Consider the following 23,499-nt stretch of genomic DNA (forward strand, 5'->3'; position numbering starts at 1 on the left):
TTTTCCAAAAGAAAAAAAAAAATACAGGCAGATTGTGTTTATGAGTCACTCCAGGCTTGACCTGGAGCTCTGGAGAATGTTGATGTTTTTTCTCTGGGGGGCACCTCACCTGTTGACTGTACTTCAGATAACAAGAGGTTGCCAAGTAGCAGAGAAGCATAATTATATACACTAGAAAATAACTGCCTGCAGTTCCTAAAAAGGACCTGGGTGCAGTTTAATCATATATTTAAAATGTGTGACTTTGCTTTTTTTTTTTTTTAACTTTTTCAGTTTTTGCAATCCAGAGAAGATTCTGGAACAATAATTTATTACATTCCTATACATTCTGTATAACATATTGAAAAGATTTTTTTTTTTTGTACGAAGATAAAGAAGCTTAGATACATGTGCACACATGCAAACAGTCCACAGTGTGTGCATGCTCATGCAACCATACAGCATATTTAACTTAGTAATAAAGCAGCATTGTGTAAAGAGAGAAAATACAGCAAATGAATCAATATACAGCTCTCATGCCAGGGTATTTTATGTGGCATCTGTTTTCCCATTCCTTTGCTCGGCACAAAGAGCTGGCTGGGTGCCGCAGCACTGTGGCCAATCTCTCTCAGCCAGGGTTGAGGTATGCAATCTGCATTGGGCTTCATCTCATTTGAGCTCACAAAAGATTGGCCTAACATGGCTTTATCTTTTTCCAGGGGTTTGGATGTATATGTTTCAGATTGGTGAAAAGCAATGACAAAAAGCAATGACAAAAAGCAACTGTTGCGCCTACAGGAAAGCTGTCAAATGCACTTTAGTCAGCTGATGCATCATGGTATCATTTCTCCTGTCCTCTTTTGCCAACATTAGACTTCCTCTGTTATCCTGAGCTCTCCTGTTTCTTTGCTTGCTTGCATCGCTCCCTCCCTTTATTCCTGAGATTATTTGTCTCCCATCCCTCTTGTCTCTCTCTTCCTCATTCACAGCTATTGTAGTACCACTGGGATCTCATTAAGCCGCTAACTTCAAATAAATAAAACAAACTGCAGAAACAAAATGAGGGATCTATAAATTTAAAAAAAAAGAAGGGGGGGGGGGTTGTAATGACTTTCCCTTTTCCCTCTTCTGACACCTTTCTCCCCTCTCTTCTCTGTCTTTGTTTCGCTGGCTGCCTCTGTCAATTCAATTAATTTCAAACAGGCTTTATTGGCATGGCTGGAGCATTTTGATGTTGCCAAAGCTTTACAAAAAAAAGAAAAAAGAAAAAAAACATGCTGCATTATATCTGCCTCTCATGTCTCTCTCGCTTTCTCGCCTTAGTGTATCCCCACTCTCTTCCTGCCAGCATGCAGAGTCTGCAGCCAGCAGAAATCACATACTACTTCCTCCTCCTTTGCCTGTCTTCCTCAGTTTGGGTACTTTTCATTTATTGCCCATCTGTAAGAGCCCTGAAACAGATATATTCTATTTGTCTTTCTTATTAGAGATGAAAATATGCCAAAATTAAAGGATTGGAAGTTATTGTGGGTGTGGGTGTGTGGATGTGTGTGGTATATTATTATCTTCTGCAGGTTTCAGTCCCCTTTGTGGCTGGATTCTTTGTCTTGGGCGATGAGAGCACTGAAGCTGATCCAAGAGTTCCTTTCAGACACATGTAGAGGCTGGAACATGGACACTTGACTTGCTGTTGCAAGGGTCAGTTTTGTTACACACATGAACTGGGAATGGCCTGGGCCAGGGCAGACATGTAGGTGATGGAAGATGAAGTTCCAGGGAAAATAACTTATCATTTTAATTGATCAACCAGAGGACAAGTACCACCAAAGATCTACCAGTGGAGTGACTAGTGCCTTGTGCTCCAAGGACTTCCACTAAGATCAAAAAGCTGCTGATGTCGATTGAAGAAAGGGGGAAGGAAAGAAAGGAAATAGAACGATAGGGGAAAGCCAAAGAGAAAAAACAGAAGGATAAAAGAAATCTTGATTTTGTCTGAGAGAGTATTGATTTTTTTTCCTCTGGGTTGGCCATGTGCGCACAGCCTGTTATTAGTTTAGAAACAAAAAAGTGGAATGTGGATAGAGTTGTGTGTGTGTGTGTATGTGTGTGTGTGCTGCTTGGCTGCACTGTTTGCATATATTTTGTTATGTGTGAGAGTTTATGTTGCCTGAGTGGTATTGTTTGGGTTTTTATAGTGTGTGTGCATGTGTGTGCAGAGGCCTGGCTATTGTACTATTTTAGGGACCTGCATGCTTTGGAGCCCCTGGCTAGTTGGAAATGTTGGGATTAGAGGGAGATTAGAGCAGTGATTACACAATGTCTTCGCTCTAATGATCCCAACTGTTTGTTCATCTTATCAGCCGCTCTGCACTGGATTCCACGACTGCCACTGATATGAGATAACACAAGGATTACTCCCATATACGCTATCCCCCAGTTCCCCAACTCCAACTACACCACCACACCAGTTAGAAAGAGAAGTGACCTGGGCAGAGTGGGCAAACAAATTCTCTGGGAAAGTGAAAGTGAGACAATGATGGACATGTACTGTAGGAAATTCATAGACAGAGAGGGTGACTCGCTGGGCTGACCCCTTGAGTCCACAGAAGCATTAGCCAGAGTGCTCATTGTTCACCGAGACAATACACTGACCCACTGGAGAGCATTCGGCCCGCAGTGCAATGTCCCCTCACAGCCGCAGCACATTAGACAGGGAGCAGGGGGTGGAAGCAGCAATAAGGTGTCCAGGGTACTCTGGTACACTGTGTGGTGTGAGTGTACATTTTCAAGCTGTTGGAGAGAAGTATGAGGTTATTTGTGTCTCTGTGTGTGGACAGTTTGAGTTTTAGACTATGAGAGTGAGGACATTTTGGTTGGTATCCACTTTCTGACACACCTTCAAAGGGCTGCTTGAGGGTTAAGATTTGGTTTTAGGGTTAAGTTAGAATTAGCCCCAAGCATTTAGCTCTAAGGTCTGGTAAGGAGCTAAGGAATGCATTATATGGGTGTGTGTCCCTGCAAAGACAGAAGTACAGATGCATGTGTGTCTAAATTTCTCTGTGAAAGGATAATTGTAGCTGGTGTCAGTGTGTCCTATGAAATAAAGGAGGTGGTCTGATGACGGGTGCACGTTTTTAATAGTGGATGTGATGTGGATGTGCAGGTTTGTGTGGTTAAGTGTGTTTGCCTAAATATGATTATGTGCGTGAGAGAATACAGTATGTGTGTGTATCAGCATGTGATTGTGTGCACTTCTCGCCATGCCTGCATGCCACTCTGATCTCCCCATTACAAGGTCGATTAAGCCACTAATCCCCAAAATACACACGTCCAACAGCACGACACTGGAAAAAAATCTCTCTCAAGGAAAAAATGGCTGAATCTTCCCATCCCTGTTGCTTGGAGCTTAAGCCACACACCAGTGTAGTGTGCTACAGAGCATGAGCACGGAAATGTGTTTTACCTCCGTAACCACACAGGGGATTACCAGACACCCTAAAACCTGGAAAAGCAGCTACTTTTACACTTCTATGGCCTCAAAATAAAAAAATTAATACATAGCCAAAGTGACACAGCATGACTCTGAATGCTGTTAAATGAGATTAAATGAGATTCAGTCTAACTGATTTTCAGACTAGTTTTGTCGTGGGTGGCTGTCGCACTTGGCAGCTGGAGGAAACTCATGAAAAAGATTCAGAAATGTTGAAAACAAGTAAATGGGACAAGATAAATATTCACCACACCTGCCCAGAGTCTCTCATATCATCTTGTCCTTATGACTGCATACCAATGCTCTTTACTTATGTATCCCTGTTGTCTTGCCCTGCTCTCTGGATGGGATGTGGAGGAATCTGAATAACCTTTAATTAGAGTGCAAGTGTTCAGAGCTGAGGCTCCACCAGGGAGACTGGCCAGAGTACAGGACCAGGGGCCCTCACAGCCATCCTGATTCCCACCATCTACTGCCTAAATTGGCCTAATTCACCTGCAGCTACATTTTAGCTCTGAAATCCGGGGTGGCCTTACACTCAACCTACTCTATTCTTCCTGTCCTTCTGTCAGTAAATTGTCTGGCGCTGCTTAAATGTCACTTAAAAGAAAAGTTTATGATTATAAACATTTAGATACATACTTTTTGTTGTTGAGGATTGGTTGGTTTGCAACTGTTTCCATAAAAGTCTTGGGAATAAAAAAAGAAAGACATTGCAGCACCTTGTCTATGTAAGATAGTGAGTGAACTGAATTATGTTGTGTAGGAAGAGTAATTTTCACAAGGATGATGTTACTTTGACTTTGATGTAAAAATGTTCCTGTCAGGTGGTCTGCTTCTGTATCCCATAGTTGCACTTTTATTCCAAACCACGTTGCAACACATGCTGAGGTACAGAATAATGATCTGCATAAGCTGAACCTGACAAATGTTTTATTTATTGCCATGAATGTTGTTTACACACTTCTCACTGTGCTAAAATCAGGATTTTGTTTTTATAATGATTGCCAGCTCACTAACCTGAATGACCTCAAATGCTTGAATAACAAACAGTAGCTTGTCTTGCTCAGTGAGGACAGACCGTCAAAACATAAAAATATAAACTAAATAGGAAGTTATTTTTAGAATGAATCATTTTATGACCAATCATAATAAATCCACTATGTTAAAAATTCTGTAACAGTATGGATTTTTATATTACACTATTAAGATACTGCATAGCAGTAATGGACAAATGATTTTGGATTGCATCATTTGTTTTAGAAAATCTGTATCAAGATTAGCTTAAAGGTTATGCAGGGATTTCGCTGAAAATTGATCATCTTAAACTATCATGTTATGTTACTGTTTTCACATGTCTCTATATATCTTATACTGCTTTCTCATATGGTATGTTCCATCATTGAAATGGTAGTCAGAGAAATATACTCTAAAATAACTCAATTTATGTATGGTAGCTTTGGACAGAGAGATGTTGTTGTGAATAATAGACTTCCATTTCCTTCATGTACACCACCCACATACTGTACCTAACACACAGTTCACACAGTCCCTGTGAGCAGTAGTATCAAACGCTACTGTATATTGTCTGTTGTATGTTCCCATGGTGTCTGCTGTAATACTCTGGTTGTATCGCAGCTGGTGGTCTTTGAGCTTGCCTGCAGGGTATAGATCTGTTCTCCTTTCCAAGAATCCCGTTAACAGGGTTGACCTCTATCTCTGCAGGTTAGCGATCTCTGTCTAGGGGTCTGTCAATGGCTGATGTTTATTGTGCCACCAGGGGAGCAACTGTTGTAACCCCAGGCTAATTGAATTGTGATGAATCACTATTCTTGTTGCTGGCTTCTCATATGTGCATAATCTGGATTCACTGAGGTTAATGCAACTAATCTCTTACAGCTGAAATGAGTTTTTTTAAACTCACATATACCATAATAATAATGGACCAAACTGGGATGGCAAACCACGGATTTAACACTTTTGTGATTATTTTAAACTAAGCATATGGATGGTAATAAACCATTAGCATCTGGATTAATGAGTAATTAGTATGAAGCAATGCAAATGCAGTGTGTTCATTTGTCCTCCTTACTTATGGCCTATGAATGGGTAATAAACCATGGGCACAGGTGATGTTGTAGCTGTAGAGACCAATCATTAATAATGGATATGCATCACCTCTTCTTAAAAACCCATGAACTGTAAAGTGGGAAAACCCAGAAGGAGTTTAGACACATTAAAATGACTTAAATTATCTTTCTCATCCAGCAAAAACAGACATGCGTATTGTTCTTGTTGTAATCCCCTTACATAACAATTAAAATCCAATGTGACTTTGCTTCTCTTAAACCATAAAAGGGTTCTTCTCTCTGATTGAAAGGTCTAATGTTAATAGTAAGAATTATTTTAATAATATGTTTAATATGTTCGGTGTATCCCCATCGGTGTTCAATTTAAGCAGAATACCAGGTTTATCCTTAATTATCTCCTAATGAGAAAATAATTACTGTTTTTTCAAATATACAACAGAAGAGCATCAGGTCCCTCAATTATCATCTCCCATTGGTTTCATTAAAAAAAAAAACATCATCATGACAATGCATGTCTACCATCAAACATGAAGTCACAAAAAAGAAAAAAAGTATGCTCCAAGGAAAAGCATTGTAATAAATGTAACTGTGACAGATGGGCACATCGAATAAATGATATCGGAATATAAAACACTTTACTGAATATTTTTTGTTGTCTGTGCTCAGGAAATCTCCAGAGTCCAGATATTGCCTGTGGGTGTGTGAGTATGTGCATGATTTTGTGTTTGTTGCACTATTTAGTTTTTTGTAGTGTAATTATTTGGTGCATGCTGCAGATCAGTGCTGCTGCTGCTCCAGGTGATCAATCAATGAGTAACGAGAGACCCAGAGATTGAATGCAACCCATGACCTCTTTGTCTCATTTAGGTCTTAATCACAATGGTCTCACAGGATCCCATGATGCATATCTGGAAATGTTTGGGCCTGTTTGACTCAACAGGGGTGTGCACTCTCATCCTTCTTTCCTCTCCTTGCTGTCTCCTCCCCCCTCTCCCTCCATCGCCTGATGGAAGTGGAAGGGTGGAATTGAAGCCAAGTGCTGGACTGTAGTATACCTGAGGAGGCAAAATGGTTCTATAAATGGAGAAGTGAAAAAGCTCATGAATAACATTTTAACCTGAAGTCCTCAGGTCAGAGTAGTCAGGGTCAAACAGAGTGGGGGAGAGATTCAATGAATTTCTTAATGAAAGCCACTGGTATCTACAGGCAACCTAATTAAGTCAAGGCCATTGCTTAATTGCATTTTCAAAAGACTTTTCATTTGATTGGTATATTTTACTCTTCGTGAAGCAGCATGGGAGTAGACTGTAAATGCAATTTATCAGGCCCTGTTGTTTCCTATCTATGATTAATATTCAGCACTGGTTCCCTTCTGCTTTTAATCACTCTGGTTGTTATGAATGTTTGGCCCTGACACGCCCAAACATGGAAAACCTCAGCAGTCCAGTGAAACCTATGTGGGATTTCCATTCACCTACTGTATTAATAACCTCGGTGTAGATATGAAACGCCATGATAAAGTACATCACTGTCAGTGCTGTCAGCGCTAAAGTCCCCAGTTTTTGCTACTGATGCGATTCATTTGAAAAGATGAGATGAATGTGTGGGAAGAAATGTGTTGTTGCTTGCCAGCATTTTTCAGTATAAAATGTTGGGGTGATTTAATTTAGTAATGGTAATGTAGCATATATCTAGACAGAAAATATTACCAAAGGAACTACAGATATCTGTTAAGTGGTGAAAAATAAAGAGGTGGAGTTAAGGCAAATGGAAGGAAGAGACATTGTGAAAGTTACCAGGAAAAATTAAGAGACATGAAATATTCAACATTTAAGGACCGCAGGCAGTTTTTAATACACAGATTTAGACACCTGTGCTCTGAAAAAGGATGAGCAGAGAGATGGAGAGAAATGACTGAAAGGCACAGGGGGAATGGGTGAATAGATGTACTGCAATGAGACAGTTCCTCAGAAGCACATTAACTCAACAGTTCTTTATTGTGTAGGTGTGTAGTGTCCCTTTTAAAACATGCCCTTGCTTCTATAGCAACACACCTCTGTGGCTTGATGCACCGACATGTAAACCCAGCTCCACATGCTTCTCAATAGCCACTATCCTCAAATATTCCCACACTTATTCACTCACAGAAATAACACTCCATTCTGCTCGAGCTGCTGTTACCTCACTGTTGTAATTTCATTCCTACACAAAGTGCCTCCAAAAGAGCTAATTTCTGAGTTAAGTTCTTTGCTCAAACTCATTTGTACCTGTGTATTTACAGTTTCAATCATTCAAATAAATACATATGGAAAAAAATAAACCTTTCCAAAAAATACAAGCTCAGCGTAGTATTATGATAAATGTTTTGCTCTCAGGTAGCAGCAGGGTAATTTAAGGGTCTGTTAAGTAATCTATGACCTCTATCGACCTCTATTGGCAAGCAGCAGGAATTGCAAAAACATTAATAAAACTCATCGCCTCCTACACAGCCAACAACCCCCACCCCCACCCCACTTCAACTGTTAACCTAACCCTAACTCCTTGATCCGTGATTTTCTGTAACTGAAACAAACAATGGAGTCATATATTCACAAGTGAGATGAATAAGGTGGCTAATTAGACCAGAGATCCAACAGAAGTAGACTGTAAAATTGCAATACATCACCATACAAAATACAAAACACTGCAATAAAACTGCTGTGTCATTTGCTTTTTTGGCTTGAGCACAAGGCTTTGTAGCCTTTGCAGCTGAAATGTTAAACAAATGGCAAAACACTGTTCGCTCGCTTGTAGCACCATCCTCCATCATTTAGCAACTGAGAATGCAAATAGATGAGAGTTAAACAGAAGCTCCTGCTTCAAGAGAGGGTGTGAACTGAAAAGCCAGAGACCAGAATACCAAGAGAAATGAGTCATTTGTATTGATCAAAAAACAACATAATCCCCTCTGTGGATATGTTATGGTTGTATTGTGGGAATAAGCTTGCATTTACTGCTCTTACAAAATGTGTCACACTCCAGTGTCTCTCATATAGTTAGGAAACCTTTGCTACAGTGCACTCAGCTGTGTTGCACTGTGGTTAAACATAAGCACACCGTGCACAATAAAAAACTCCCAGAGTGGAGATGCTTTTTTTTTTTTTTTTTCTCCCCCCAGTGGAGCTGTCGAATGAGTTTCTTCAGGTTCACCCATTAGACAGCTTGTATGTTTAGCGGCTGCATGTTCAGTCCCACTGCCACATGGTCAGTGCTACACCTTGAATGTGGAATCTGACAAAATTTGAAGAAACGCATTGTCTGTTCAAGGCAGATGGGCAGACTGTACACACAAACTCTTTCTCCTTCACAAACACACACACGCACGCACGCATGCACGCAAACACGCATTCACGCTTGGTTGTGTGTATGTGGCTGTGCAGGAAACCATCTGAAAAAGCTACTGAAACACATTCTAAGGTTCACATTTACCTCCAAACATGCCATTTGAGATGAATTTATAAGCCTTGGTAGTTAAAGGAAAACTATTATGAAGCTCAGCATAACTCATATAAATGCTCATATTGGTTCAAAAAGACAAAGAAAGGTTAAAGGAAGTTAGTTGATTTAGTAAACAACTGTGAAGGGATTCATAAGGCCTGTGTCTCATATGGGCATTCAGCACCTGTTTTTCTTCCCGAAGTGAAATAATTCTTTGCTAAAACATTGTCTCTCAAAATTAAGCAAATCCCTCACTAGAACAGAGAAAGTTTATTTTGAATCCCTGCTTCCAGGGAAAATCTACTGGTCTATGGCATCTGTTACCAGCCTACTTGCCAGAATTGTATCACCAGTGTCCATATGGTCACTGCCACCCAGAGTCAGTTCCTCCATAACTTCGTTTTCTTAATTAAAAGAAATATTTTTGTTTTTCTTACTGTAATTGTAAGTCAATTTGATAAACATTAGTGGGGAGGGAAATGATGAAGTTAGAACAAGCGAGAGGCAAAAAGGATGGTATTGAAGTAAATGTGTAAAAAGCTGAGAGAGCACTTATTGAGTGAAGTATGTGTGAAATTTGAGTCTGAAAGCTTTGTCTGTGGCTGGCAGTTGGGTTGAATGGGAGCTTGTTTGCCATACTAATAGGCTAGTCTGTTTTTTGGGGAAGGTGAAAAAAACAACGGGGTCATGTCACAGTATGAACATGTTAAAAAAAAAAAAGAACATTTTAGAATAAGCCTTTGAAGAATGGTCAGCTGGCTGTAAGATCCTCAGCAGTAAGTAGAATTTATTCGCAGTCACACTGACATGAACCCTCATGTGCTTTCATAACTGCTGCATACAAAATAATAATAAAAAAATGTATCTACTTGCCAGTTCTTTGGGCACCACAACGAGGTCAGATTAATTTACATTGCTTCCAGGGTTAAGTGCTTCTCCTTTCATCCTCGTCTGCAGTGGCTCTTTGACAGCTTTGGCAACCCAGAAAAGACATCTCAATTTCTCCTGTTCATATGGACAGTTTTATCTTTTTTCTGCATTAGGGCTGAATATAACAAAGAGACACGCTAAGAGACACACACACATTAAGAATGAGACACCTTCCTCCTGACAGGTGACAGTGGAAAGCTTCAGATCAGGATATTCTGTGTATAAAGATTTCTTCGCTTTTCATTACTATTAATTGCTCTTGGGGAATTTCAGTGCATGTTGGTTCCCTGTCAATTAAGTGCACAACAATGGAAACAAGCTCACCTTCACTGGCCCTCTCTTGCAAGCACTGTTTTTTTTTTTTTTCTTTTTTTTTTCCCCAGGAATCAATTCTCAATGGTAGACTTCAGTAAGCTCATTAGGCTCTCACTAGGCACCGACTCCATTACGGCTGCATAATTACCACAGTTCTGCCTTCATTCCCCTCTCTGAAAGAAACACCTTCATTCTGGGCCTGACAGTGATTATTGTTATGATACATCACTGGGGAACCGAGAGCTGAAAACATTCTTTACTTCGCACCATACTGTATCTATGTGCTGTGTGTTTATGTATTACCTAGACTCAAAATTTGCATTTGCCCCAGTACATATAGTTCTATCTGAATCCTGGGATTTTATTTCTTTCCTTGGTGTAGATTATGTCCTAGTTCATACTCACTGCACCTGGCTGATGTGCCTGTTTTGTGTTCATCAGGGTTTCTGCCATGCATAATCTACAATAGATATTTATTTGATTTACATATGTTCCTCTGCTCTTGCATATGCAATTGTGCAGGGTTGTATGCTCACATGAAAGTGTGCATTTGTTTCTATTTCCACTGCTTATGTGTGCTGTGTGCAGATTGTGCATGTGTGAATAAATGCGCAGAAGGGATTCGGGGGGCTAGAGCAGAGAAGGCTGCTGTGGGAGTAGCAGCAATGCTCTGACTGTCTTTCCTTTCACAGGGAGTGCAAAAGAAGTGTAACATGACATGAGAATAATTTAAACAGCAGATCTATATATATTAAAAACAGTAAAGCACATGGTAGGATGATAGGGCCAGGGATCATTAGGATTCTGTCCATAATGTGAACTTAAACTAGGCCTTAGTTTACTGCCTTCAAGGCAGAACAAGCCCCGTGGAGAGCTAATATTTCATTACTCTGGTCTGGAGGGATTGAGTGCACCCCCACCCTTTACCAATCTCACCCCAGCCCACCTCCCTGGCTCCCAAGTTTGATCTGTACCTGTCTCATGGATAGCTAGAGACTCCCTGTGGGACCATAGCCCATACTGTGCAGCTCCATGTAGACTCTGGACTGGAAAATGACATTTTCAGTCCAACCCACACATGTAAGGGTGACTCAACAAGCACTTAGTACTTGAGTCCTGTAGATGCTGCCTCTCTGAACACGTTCTACTGCATGTTACAGTTTGCCAGAAAAATAAATAAAGTTGGAAAAAAAATTTTTCTGCACACCAAAATTAGATTTGGTAGATTTATTACATTTAGCCCTAAATTCACCAAGAGAACAGTGCAGCATTTTGTTAGCACTGAGATGTCAACACATCGGTGCCTTGCACATTGTTATTGTGAGCTAAGCTTCCTATTAAGCTCACATGGCTTTAACAATTACCTGCCATTATCCTTTTAAATAGGTTACTTATTACAGTAAGTATCTTTACTCCTTCTTGTGTGTGTATTTCCTGAAGTGGACTGTTTACATGGCAGCCTCCGGGCCACCCTGAGAGCAAAGGAATTGGCCATGATAACAGTTGTAACAACAGAGTATATGATCTAATAGGAGCCCAGTTGTTTGGAGGTGAATATATTTCGTGAGGGGATAATTAAATGAGAACATTGCAGAGGAGGTGATAGATGAAAAGATAGAGATAGAAATGTGCTGGGAAGGAGTGGGAAGGCAGCAGAAAGTGAGGGAGAGAGAAAGGCAGAAAGAAGTGAAAATTGTCAGGTGGGAGTAGGAGACCTGAAATATAGAAAAAGAGTGAGGCTGGCTGAAAGTAATAGATGGATCATGTAGCAGGAGGGATGGAAGGAGAATAGTCTGATTGCTGGACAGAGAAGGTACAAGAATATTAGTTGTTTCATTACACAGAACAAAAGAGCCTGAATCTTTTCACACAGAAAGGTGTAAGTGTTTTCCATTAGAGAGACCCGGCTCCCAAAATACCCCCAGAACAGAGCTCTGCTTTGGCCCTTATTTTCCCTTCCACTCACCATGGTCACAGCACAGTGGTGACCAGTCCTGCTTGTGTGTTCAGCTTTCTGTGATGTCAATACATATTTACACCAGTCTAGTTTGAAAAAGATGACATTTGCAAGCAGTGATTTAGAGGCAAATACTGTATATGATTGGCAAATGGTTCTGAGGTGTTCAGTCAGAGTTATGCATGGGGTTGGGGGGAGTTAGTGAAGTTGCATATTTTTTCCTGGTGTGTGTTTCTGTTTTGGTGTAGCTGAGAAAGAGAGTGAGAGAAGGAGGGCTGCAGGTGACTTCATCAGTCAGAGAGATGGGTGGGTTCCGTCAGTGTGACGGCCTCGTCAGCGGCCCATATTAAACACATTAAACACTGGGCCGAGCTCCTCATTAATCAGCCCAGAGGGATGACAGTCAGTTCTGCTATCGGCCCCATACATCCATGCATGCCCAGGGCTGTCTGGACCCCAGGTAATATAGCTCTTTCGCAGATAACGCCATGATAGATTGACTGCAGCTGCTCTGATTGGGGCTCACTAGTGTAACACCACATTGTCTGGCTTTATCAAGGGAGCACATTAAGCAGGCATCACAGATCAACTTTTCAAAAGCTTCATGATTCCACTGTTTTTTGACTAGATGGGGAAATTTAGTGTCAGACCTATAAGGTGTGACACATATGTTTAAGGTAGGGCCTATGTCTTCTACGCCCTCTTGGAGAGAAGAATCACATCCTGTATACATTTTGTCACATTAAGTGTCCTGTAGTTCATGTAACATGACTTCACTTTGATGTCTTTATATGCTGGTACCATATATATATATATATATATACTCTTATAACTGAGCAAGGATGATTAAAATACATACATATATCTAAATATATATGTATGTATTTTACACAGTTATTGTGTAACTGTCGCCTCTTAACTCACACATTGTGGTGCTGTGCCTAAAGAACAGCTTGTGGCCTGATATATATATATATATATACATATACATACATACATACATATATATACATATACATACATACATACATATATATACATATACATACATACATACATATATGTACATATACATACATACATACATATATGTATATATATGTATGTATGTATGTATATGTATACGTATGTAAATACGTATGTACATACATACGTATGTATGTATATGTATGTGTATATGTATGTATGTATATATATATATATATATATAGGAACAGCTATATATATATATATATATATATAGGAACAGCTATATATATATATATATATATATATATATATATATATCAGGCCACAAGCTGTTCTTTAGGCACAGCACCACAATGTGTGAGTTAAGAGGCGACAGTTACACAATAACTGTGTAAAATACATACATATATATTTAGATATATGTATGTATTTTAATCATCCTTGCTCAGTTATAAGAGTCTAATTCTACCTATGTAGCACACTCCACGTTGATCATCCACAAAAGCTGGGACCCTATCCACAACCACCCAAAACATCATTCTCTGTGAAAGCCATCTGAAGCTTATTGTTAGTGCGAACCATCCAATAATTTGCTGTAGTTAGTGGTTCAGTTTAATTACTGTGGCTTCATTAAAGGACCTTTAAGAGAAGAGAACATATAACCGTGATGTGCAGTCAAGTCAGTTGGGATAGAGAGTGTTGTCCATGTCTAGAGGTACACGGGGGATTGTTCTGCACCACTAGATGTCTCTCTTCAGATAGGCTAGAGTCTGAGGTTGGAGCTGACAGAGGGGCTGAGAGAGGTCAGACCCATACTAGAGGGAAGAAAGAAGTGAGGGCATCAAGTAGGTCCTCTGCTTCTCTTTGTGCCCTTGTTTGTACACAGACGTGACTGTTTTTTCTGCTGCCTGGAGAGCCATAAAGCCGTAGTTCCCCGCTGTCGGACTCTGTTTGTTGTTTTTCCGAACAGTGCTGTAGGTGAATTCTGCTCACCTTCAGTCTTTGCCTCAGCTCATTTGAGATGTAAAATGCAGAACCTTTGTGTACATATTCTGCAGAGGTACAATGTCTCTAAAATTCTGAAGCCGGTTAATGAAATGTCCCTTTTTCATGTATTTATTTATCTAAGAAGCACAATACTTTATTTATCTTCCTTTTGTTTACTTCTCCAGGCCTTTCATTCTTCCAAGTGCACATTCTCTTTCCCTTCCCCTCTGGTTTAGTTGAGATACACTGCTCTGCATTTTCATTTTTTTTTTTGTCCATCCTCTTCTAGAGGAACTCACACGTTTCCTCCATGCTCAATATTGTCTGCTCTTCTATTCATGTGTATCAACTGCAATCCTGTACTACAGAGGTTATATCATTTTGTACTGGAGGGTCAGAAGTGCAGCAGTATGTTTGCCCACAGGCAGCTTATCTCAGCAATGCCATAAGACTAGATTCCAGCAAATCCCACTGAAACCACATAACATATTCAAGCTCAGTGAAATGCTTGCAGAATGAATAGGGAGTGAAAAGTACAGCACAAAAATATCCATTGGAATTATATTATCTCACCTCATATTTGTTGTACTCTATCTCTGCAAAAATATACACAAACACCATTTTATTCCTTGGCGTCTGTATTTTCCATGTGACAGTATGCCGGTCCTTCAGCTGTGATTCTCCAGAGCATGCGAGGATGTGGCTCCGCATTGGGCATCATGGTGCCACAGCCATCCTGTGCTGCTGCTGCTGTGCTGTTGAACACACATGGAGCCAGTATAATTACTTCCATTATCACTGCCACACAACACAGAACGACAGAGACGGGGAAGATGAGAATTGAGGGCACTCACAATGGGACACATGAAATCTACCTCCAACTCATGCACAGTGGCAGATTGAGAGAAAGAGTCATAGAGAGGTGCGGTGCTGCGAGGAAAGGGGATGTGAAGGAAGGTGGGAACAAGAAACTAAAATAGTTTTGGTTGACAAAATTGAGCTGTGGATGTGTGTGTCTGAGTGCATGGCCTGAGTGTTTGCACCTTTTGTTTTTCATGTTCGCAAAGATAGAGAAGCTGTGCAATCAGTTTCTCTACCCCAGCTTGTAATCAGCAGACATGTCAGTAAACACTGTTAATGGGGGTGGACACTCTCTCCCTTCTCACCCAAGACCCCTGCAGTAGCTAATTGGGATAAATGCAACTCCATGCTCCATTTACCCTCACCCTCTGTATTTCTTTCCATCTTTTCCCTTCTCGTTTTCATTCTCCTCCTTCAACCCCATCTTTCCCCTCCTCTCTGTCTTCTGTTGCTCTCTTTGCTTATTCTTGTCCTTGCTTGTTAATGGCTTCCCGGCTCATTGATACTCCAGATGTTTTTATAATCAAAACACGAGAAACAATATAGTGGACATGGCCCCATCTCCTCCACTATTAGTGAATTGAAATGAGCTGTTTGCTATGTTTAACATGGGCACAGCACAAAAACAGCAATGTGTGATGAATCACATATGAGATATTGTCAACCACGCTTAATACAAATAACTTTTTTTTCTCTGATTAGTGTAAGCTACCTTGCAGCACATCGTGCTCAAAGTTCCTGCATATTTTCATACTTCATGTACCTCAGAGTAAAGAAATAACTCGTTGATTTGATATTATTCATTATGATTTATTATTTTGTTGCTACCTTCCACCCATGCCCGCCGTATATATATATGATGGTGTAATGTATTCATGGGTCTTGCTACACCATCATTGCTTTTGTGATGTAATCTCTTTTCTCCTGACTTAGACCCCACCTGTGGGAGAAGGGGAGAGAACGCTGTAAGTGCTTGTGTGATGTAAAATGCCTAATTTGGGGGGTGATTGATGGTTTAATATTGCAGCCTGCAACCTTGCTGCCCCCACCTACCCAATGAAGCTGCAGGCAGACGCAAAACCGTACCACTGTGTGTGTATAATGTCACTTTCCATTCTCACATTCAAACCTAGCTGGTGGAATTAAACCAATTCTGAGTTTGTTTGTTTTGGTGTGTGTTTAGATGTGTCGTGCGTGTGTGTATATGTGTTCGTTGTGGGTGTGTTGAAGCATTTCTTCTAGCGCAGCACGGCTAAAATCCACTTAGATATATTGACTGTGGTCTAGAGTCAGCGGTCAGTTATTGCAGCCATTTCTGTTTTCCTCATTTTAACCAATCTTCCCTCATCTTTCCTGTCTCCTCTGTTTTCCCTGAGATACAGTGTGAGTCAGTGTCACTCATTACCATTCCTGTAATGTCATGAATACTATCAACCCGCCGCTCTCTTTTGTCTTCCGATTTGTCTTTTTTTCTCTGCTTGTTTTTTGGTGTGATTCATGTATTGTGATTTATATAAGAGTCTTGCAAATTTGTGCAAATTAGTGGTGCAATGATTCAAAAGGTATTGAAGCTATTGAACATTTATTAAAGACATGAAATAGTTTTCTTTAGAAAAAACAACAACATTGGTCATTAGTTCAAATGTCAGAAAACACCTGAAGTTTTCCATGACAGTGAGAGTTTTTTTCATTTTTTATTTTAACTATATTTCCCTAAACCTAACCTAGAGCCATTGTAGTGGTAGATCACAAAAACCTTCATACTTTGTTACTGTCATATTCGCTTTGAACAGACATACAGTGTTGTACTGATTGAAGACATTTTATCAAAGTACTCCTCTATGTAATTTTCTAAAAACATATTTTGTAGTTTGGGCAAATTGTTGACATCATTTATTTAAAATTCACCTAAAGAATAATTTGTTTTATTAGAATTTTTTTTTTTTTTTTTTACTTTATTGTTATGAAGTCACAACAAAGCAATATCATGAAACCTGAATTGCTTGAAAAGGCTGAATAAACAAATGTATAATCTTGTTTCGTGTCTTCCTACACATAGACAACATTTCTAACTGTTCCACAATGAGGTTTATGTGTGTGAGGACCCGTTATGAGATGTCTGCTTCAATTCTTCCTTAATGTGAGTGCAACTGAGGCTTTAAAGCTTTCACTTTTTTTTTTTTTTTTTTTAGCAGATGTGCAACAGAATCTGTGAAAGAGAAGATCATTAAGATTCTGGGATTCATTTTTTACATTTTTATGACCCTTGCCACCAAAAATGAAAATGAAGTACTGCTCAGAACAAAGTCATGCAATAGTGGTGGGCTGCTTATTTACTCAGTGCTGCCTAACAAGCAAAGTTTTGTAAAGCTTATGAGATTTGACATGCCCACAACATCAGGAAAGAGATGGCAAAGGTGGTAATTCATGATTGGAATGTTATGGCAATGCAAATCATGTACAAATATTGTGATTTCATAACTTTTAAAGACTTCTACTTTCAACATTTGTGGAGTTTTTGTTTGGCTAGTCTTTCAGTATCCCCAGAGGTTTTTAGTTCTGTCTCTCCACTGGCTAATCCCACACCCCATCAATCCTAGCATCATGAACACAGACGCCACCTGAGGAGTAGGTGGAAAAATGAATATCTGTATCAGTTTCAAAAGTTAGACAAACTGCCTTTAGATTCTTCTGGATGTGTTCATCATCACGTCAATGCTGTTGATTTGTATTCTATACAGTTCTCAATGGGGAAATGAATCATGATACTATGCCTGTGAGTCATCTAGCTATGCAGAAACTATGGTGTCATTATGTTGATATTTTGTCTACTATTAGCCATAAGGAACAACTGTTCACAGTGATATGCATAATGCCATCTACTGTGGACAAGTCCTAAGAGATAGTCGGAGAATACTTTTTCTGAATTTGAAATGCACATGCACACACAACTACATATGCATGTGTGTGGACACGGTCTCAAATGGTTGTTGTGCTAATATGTTTTTAATGTCTTTGGGATGCAGTCGACATCTCTAATTTGTTTTTGTCTAAGCTGTGTGCTTATGTGGATGGGGGACATCAAAGCAGCAAAAATAGCATTTCTCATTAACCAGCCTTTCCCTCTCATTTATTTTCCTCGTCCTCACTTGCCAGTTTGTCCACATGAGTGTTTTTTTAGGCACAGCTTGTGAAGTTGTGAGGAGGAGTTTCTGGAGAAAATATAATGGGCCAGTGCTACTGTATGTTCGTTTACTGCTTCCTATATTCTGCTCTTATCGTTATTGGGATTATCAACTGTAACCAAAAAAAAAAAAGGTATCAAATCCAGTTTAATAATGTAAATGAAACAGTTAATTTAGCTTATGTCTAAGACCAAACATAAATGGGTTTACAGCAATTAGTTTGACAAATGAAGCCTGATTTTCATGGCAAAAGAAATACCTTTTATCAAGTTAAGTTACACTATTCATTTCTGTTGGTTTTAAAACTACCCATAGTATTTCTCTTTGTCTATATATCTTTATCAACTTTCACCGACACCCTTTAAAGGTAAATGGTGGTCTATATTTGTCTCCATCTACTGACTGAATTTAAGTTGGAATCGTTGGTTTGATATTGTTTTAATAAAGTATTATGTATAGTAAATCTAATATGCGATGGTAAATCGACGTCTTTTATTTATTATTATCTATTATCTATTATTTTTTACTGAATATGAATTATCCATCCTACCCACAGATTTTTGGGAAAAGCAGATGTCACATCTACTACAAAAAACAACTTATAATAATAAATACTTAATAAATAATAGTGAATTGATAATGTAATGAAAAAAGTAGTCAATTTAGTTTCAGTGAAACTGCTGAACTAGAACCAACAATATATGGAAATATTTAGCAGTTTAGAATAATGTAAAGCTGCTGATTTGGTTGTGACTGGAAAACAGTTTTATATACTGCTTGTCACTGATTTAGCCTGCTGGTGAGTGGCTAGCAGTGTGGTCAAATGTTGTTGCTGGAAAACAGTCAGTTTTGAAAGATGTGAACTTGGCCTAAATTTTTGAATTGGATTGGATTTGGTTTCCATAGTAATGGCCACAGACTCGTCCACCCATCGAATGGTGCTGGTGGACATGCATTTTTATGACTATTCAGTCCGTCTGTATAGTTTTGCATCTCTTACCCCTAATATCAGTATGCTTGAGGAAAAATGTTTATTTTACTTTTATTTACTTCAATAGCTAACCCCCTGGCTTCTGTGTTATCATTTCATTAAGAAGGTTACAGTCAGTTTTGATATGCCTTCAACACATCAACGTGCGACAAGGAGGCTGATGTTGAAACAGAACGGCATAATGGTAATCATCCCCAGCCATAACAGAATAAATTATTCTTAGCCACTTCATGTTGCTGTGGAAACTGTTTAAGAGTCAGTAGGTCTGCCAAGGGTGTGCAGATAAACATGTCATTGTGTGTGTGTATTTTTGTGCCTGTGACTATGTTTGTGTGGCTTGGCATATTATGTGTTTTATCAATTGAAACGTTGCACTACCCAGCGGCAATGCATGTTTGACGGGTTAATTTGAGAAACAGATGAACAGATTCACAGAGATTCACGGTGGGTGAGAGTGAAATGAAAAAATAATGGTAGGAGGAGCAGAAACTGGCAGTTGACAGGGCAGGAAGATGTACGAAGAGTGGCGAGGGACAGAGAGCTCAGCAAGGAATAAGGACAAAGTCTGGATCAGAAGAAACAATAAGACAAAGACTTAGACAGAGGGAAAAAGCTTGGGATATATGAGATGTATATGTAGCTGTGACATGTACTGTTTATAGTATATGTAGCACATATATAGGCAATATATATATATATATATATATATATATATATATATATATATACATATATTTTGTTATGGAGGCGTGTATTAAACCCTCCATGCGAGGTGCAATGAATTGGCTCTATTGATGAAAGCGTGAGCCACTGTGTGGATCCAGGAAGTGCATGAACACACACACACACACACACACCCTCACACACACACACACACGCACACGCACACACATAAACACACACTGTGCTCCCTCTCCAGGCTCATATCATTACCCATCATTACACCCCCCATTTGGCATCAGCGGGCCAGATCGATCACGGCCGATAACTCTGTCTCACTCCAGGCCGGCGTATCTATCTCTATCTCACCCCCTCTTCTATCTTTCTCCATATCTCTCTTTTTCACACCATATCTCCTCTCTCCCTGTCTCAACCCCCTCACACAACTCTCTCCTGCCTACAAACTGTATCACTTTCAAAATTACTTAAATCGTACGCCTACCCTATCCTCCTTTGCTTTTTAGCTTTGCTCTTTCCAAAGTATCTCTTCATCTCCTGTCGACCAAATCTTGCTATCTAACACTCACTTATCTCTTGCTGACTCCTCTCTGGGTTCTGTACCATATTTCCCTAAGTCATACCCCTAGCATTTACTGTATGACTGTGACAGGCATATCAATCACCTTGTACTTCCATTTGCCACTGACCCGCTTTCAGTTTCACTATAATATGCCTCTGCTTCTTCCATTGTACCCTCCCACAGCCTTTCATCTTTCTCTCACTCTCTGCCACCCATCTTGCGCTCACTCAGGCAGCCCAGTCACACCAGCTGTGTCTTTGCACATGAGTCACCATCGCTTCCTCTCTTCTTCTTTCTGTGCTCTCATCTTCTCCTCCTTCTCCTCTATCAACCTCCTGCTCCTCCTCGTTCTCCTCTTCTAATGCTGCACCCCTCCCTCATCTTCTCTACAAGGAGAAAGTGGTGCTTACTGTACATCAAGACTACTGACGGTGGCCTCAACAGACACTTGGAAAAGTTGAGTTTTTTTGTGTGTGTGCATACTGCTTGTGTGTAAAAGTGAAGGAAAGCAAGTGACAAACAGAAATGCAGATGAACCCTTGAAGATAAAAAAGCAAATTTCATTCATGCCAGTCTCATTTGAAGTCTTAATAACATGGTCTCAAAAGGAGGAGAGCGATCAGCTGCTTTTCGTCTCCTTCAGTCCCTCTCTTTACTTACGTCTCTTGATCTAATGATGCTCTTGCTTGTGTATGTTCCACATTGATTCTAATTCAATTTGGATGGAACGGGTCTTTCAGACAATTGTCTGCAGCAAAGGCCCCAGATGGATTTTTAGCTTCTTCTGTAGGCATTAGAGATTAATGGGAAAGAAGGCCACACTGGACAGAAGACAGCAACAATCAATTTCTCAATAATTCCATATTTACACATTCTCATGTAAAGAGAGTAATAAAGAAAGGAGAAAAGGAGGGGAATATAGGCAACTACACCATATTGGAGAGAGTGGAACAACTGCCTCTTCTATGAGAGAAATATGAACATTTCACCCACACCAGCTGTTTTTATTTCACACTTTTTTTGCATTTACAGGTAGACATATCAGTGAGAGCATTAAACATGCAAAAAAAGAGAATGCTACAAACAGCCAAATGTAAGCTGAAATGCTGAGCAGCAGATCTCAACAATTACTGAATAATTGTTGTAACTATTATAATTGCTGAGCAGAACAAATTGTAACAAGAATCCTGTTGGACAACTGCACTTTTTTAAAAAAAGGTTTTCTTTAAACACTTTGAAAACCAGTCACTGCAGAGTAATGGCTGTGGCTTCATTTGAACACTATCATGCAGAGACACAGCCTTTGTGCCGCAAATTCGCTTTGACATTCCATTTTCATGCCCACTGTTGTGACACAATTGCCACAGTGAACTAAGTGCATGTGCCTTTGTACAAGTGTGCACAAGCACATAGCATGCATTTTCGCATGTCCTGAGGCATATCACTATACTGCACTCGTCTCATGTCAAAACACTGGTGACTTGCCAGATGTGAGTTGTGCTGATGTCATAAAGCAGCCTAAAGCAACATGGGCTTACAGTGCACCATCCCTGGCCCCATAATATCCCTGGCTGTCTGTAGTGGCTATTGTTTCCTGGCTTTTCAGCTCTTTGAGCATCTGGCTGATATGGTCTCTGGAGGCTGTGCTATAAACCCTGGACTTGCTCCCTGCCGGCCGTCTCACTGACAAGAGATCAGGCTACATCAGTATGTGCGAGAGGTACAGTGGGATCTGAGGGATGGATCCTATTTCAGCTGATCCAGCACACTGTGAGGTGGGTGCCAGATACTCACAAAAAACTTACTTTGTGCACCTTTCAGTGTGTGATGTGAGTGGGTTTTAGAAAAAGACAGTTCAGACAGTGTGTGTGTGTGTGTGTGTGTGTGTGAGAGTGAGAGAGAGAGAGAGAGAGAGAGAGAGAGAGATGGAAAATATGTTTGCCCTGTTCACACCGATCTGTTTGTGTGGGAGTGCATTAACATCTATGTGGGCTGGAAGGGAGGCTGAATATGCAAAACAGTTGGAACAAAGGCTAATAATTCTGGAGCTGCCGTGCAAAAAGATGGTACATTTCCTTGACTTTTGTAGTACCCAAACTGGCTTCGTTTGGAGGAGGAACACAGGTTTATGTTATTTTCTGAGTAGTTTAGAGAGCTTATCTGAACCACAGGGAGAGATTTGCAGCCGTAATGGCAAACTGACAGGGGTGAATATAAAAATGCTTAGCCTTCACACTTTTACATTCCTATTCTTACAGCAGAGTTCATTTGTTATCCTGAAAAAATAATTTTACAGTAGGTTGTGTCAGATGATACATTATTTTTAACAACCAAACCTGATGAAACTCTATTTATTTCAACTGTCTGCAGTGAAAATGTCTTGGGACAAATGAAACGAAGGTGACAATGCCAATAACTGGCAGGAATTTGAGTGTGTTAAATTATTAATTCAAGGGACTAAATTAATTATACTGAAGGTACAAATTACTTAATTGAGGGACAGGAAAAATAGTATATTGAGCACACAGGTTTGTAATTTGAGAGGATGATTTGTGCGTTGATGGCATGAGATACTAATTTGGAGGAGCAATTCATGACAAATTAGGCCAAGAACCTATTTAGTTCTGAGAAAAGAGAAACCAATTTTTTGAATCACTTCCCCTCGCACTTATGACGTAACTTTAATACTTACATTTTTTCATTTAGTTGGGGAATGTACAATTTTTGTGCAAACTGAGCTAAAAATGTGTGTGTATGGGTTGCATACATTTGCTAGAATACATACAGCAGAGCAATAATGCGCATGTGTCTGTGTGTCTGTTAATGCATGTGTGTCCTCTTTTATTTCAGTAGTGAAAGGTTGCTGGCAGTAAAGGGATTTGAAAAGTGCGATTTTGAACTTCTTCATGTTAGAAGTCAGTTTGATCAATGTCTGCTGCAGCTCTCACTTGCTTGAGGGCACAGTGAACCACTGATAGATGAATTCCTCTGTGTGAGTCCATGGACTGATGTGTAGGTGTACAGTGAG

General features: G+C 39.8%; 1 protein-coding gene across 1 annotated transcript in view; it reads left to right on the forward strand.

Moving 5' to 3' along the window:
• The window catches only part of LOC113140600 (adhesion G protein-coupled receptor L1-like), a 113,743-nt gene that overhangs the window by 15,581 nt on the left and 74,663 nt on the right, over window positions 1-23,499 (forward strand). The gene's annotated exons all lie outside the window — the stretch shown is intronic.

This window comes from Mastacembelus armatus, chromosome 8, assembly GCF_900324485.2.
Source record: "Mastacembelus armatus chromosome 8, fMasArm1.2, whole genome shotgun sequence".
In the NCBI taxonomy this organism is placed as follows: domain Eukaryota; kingdom Metazoa; phylum Chordata; class Actinopteri; order Synbranchiformes; family Mastacembelidae; genus Mastacembelus; species Mastacembelus armatus.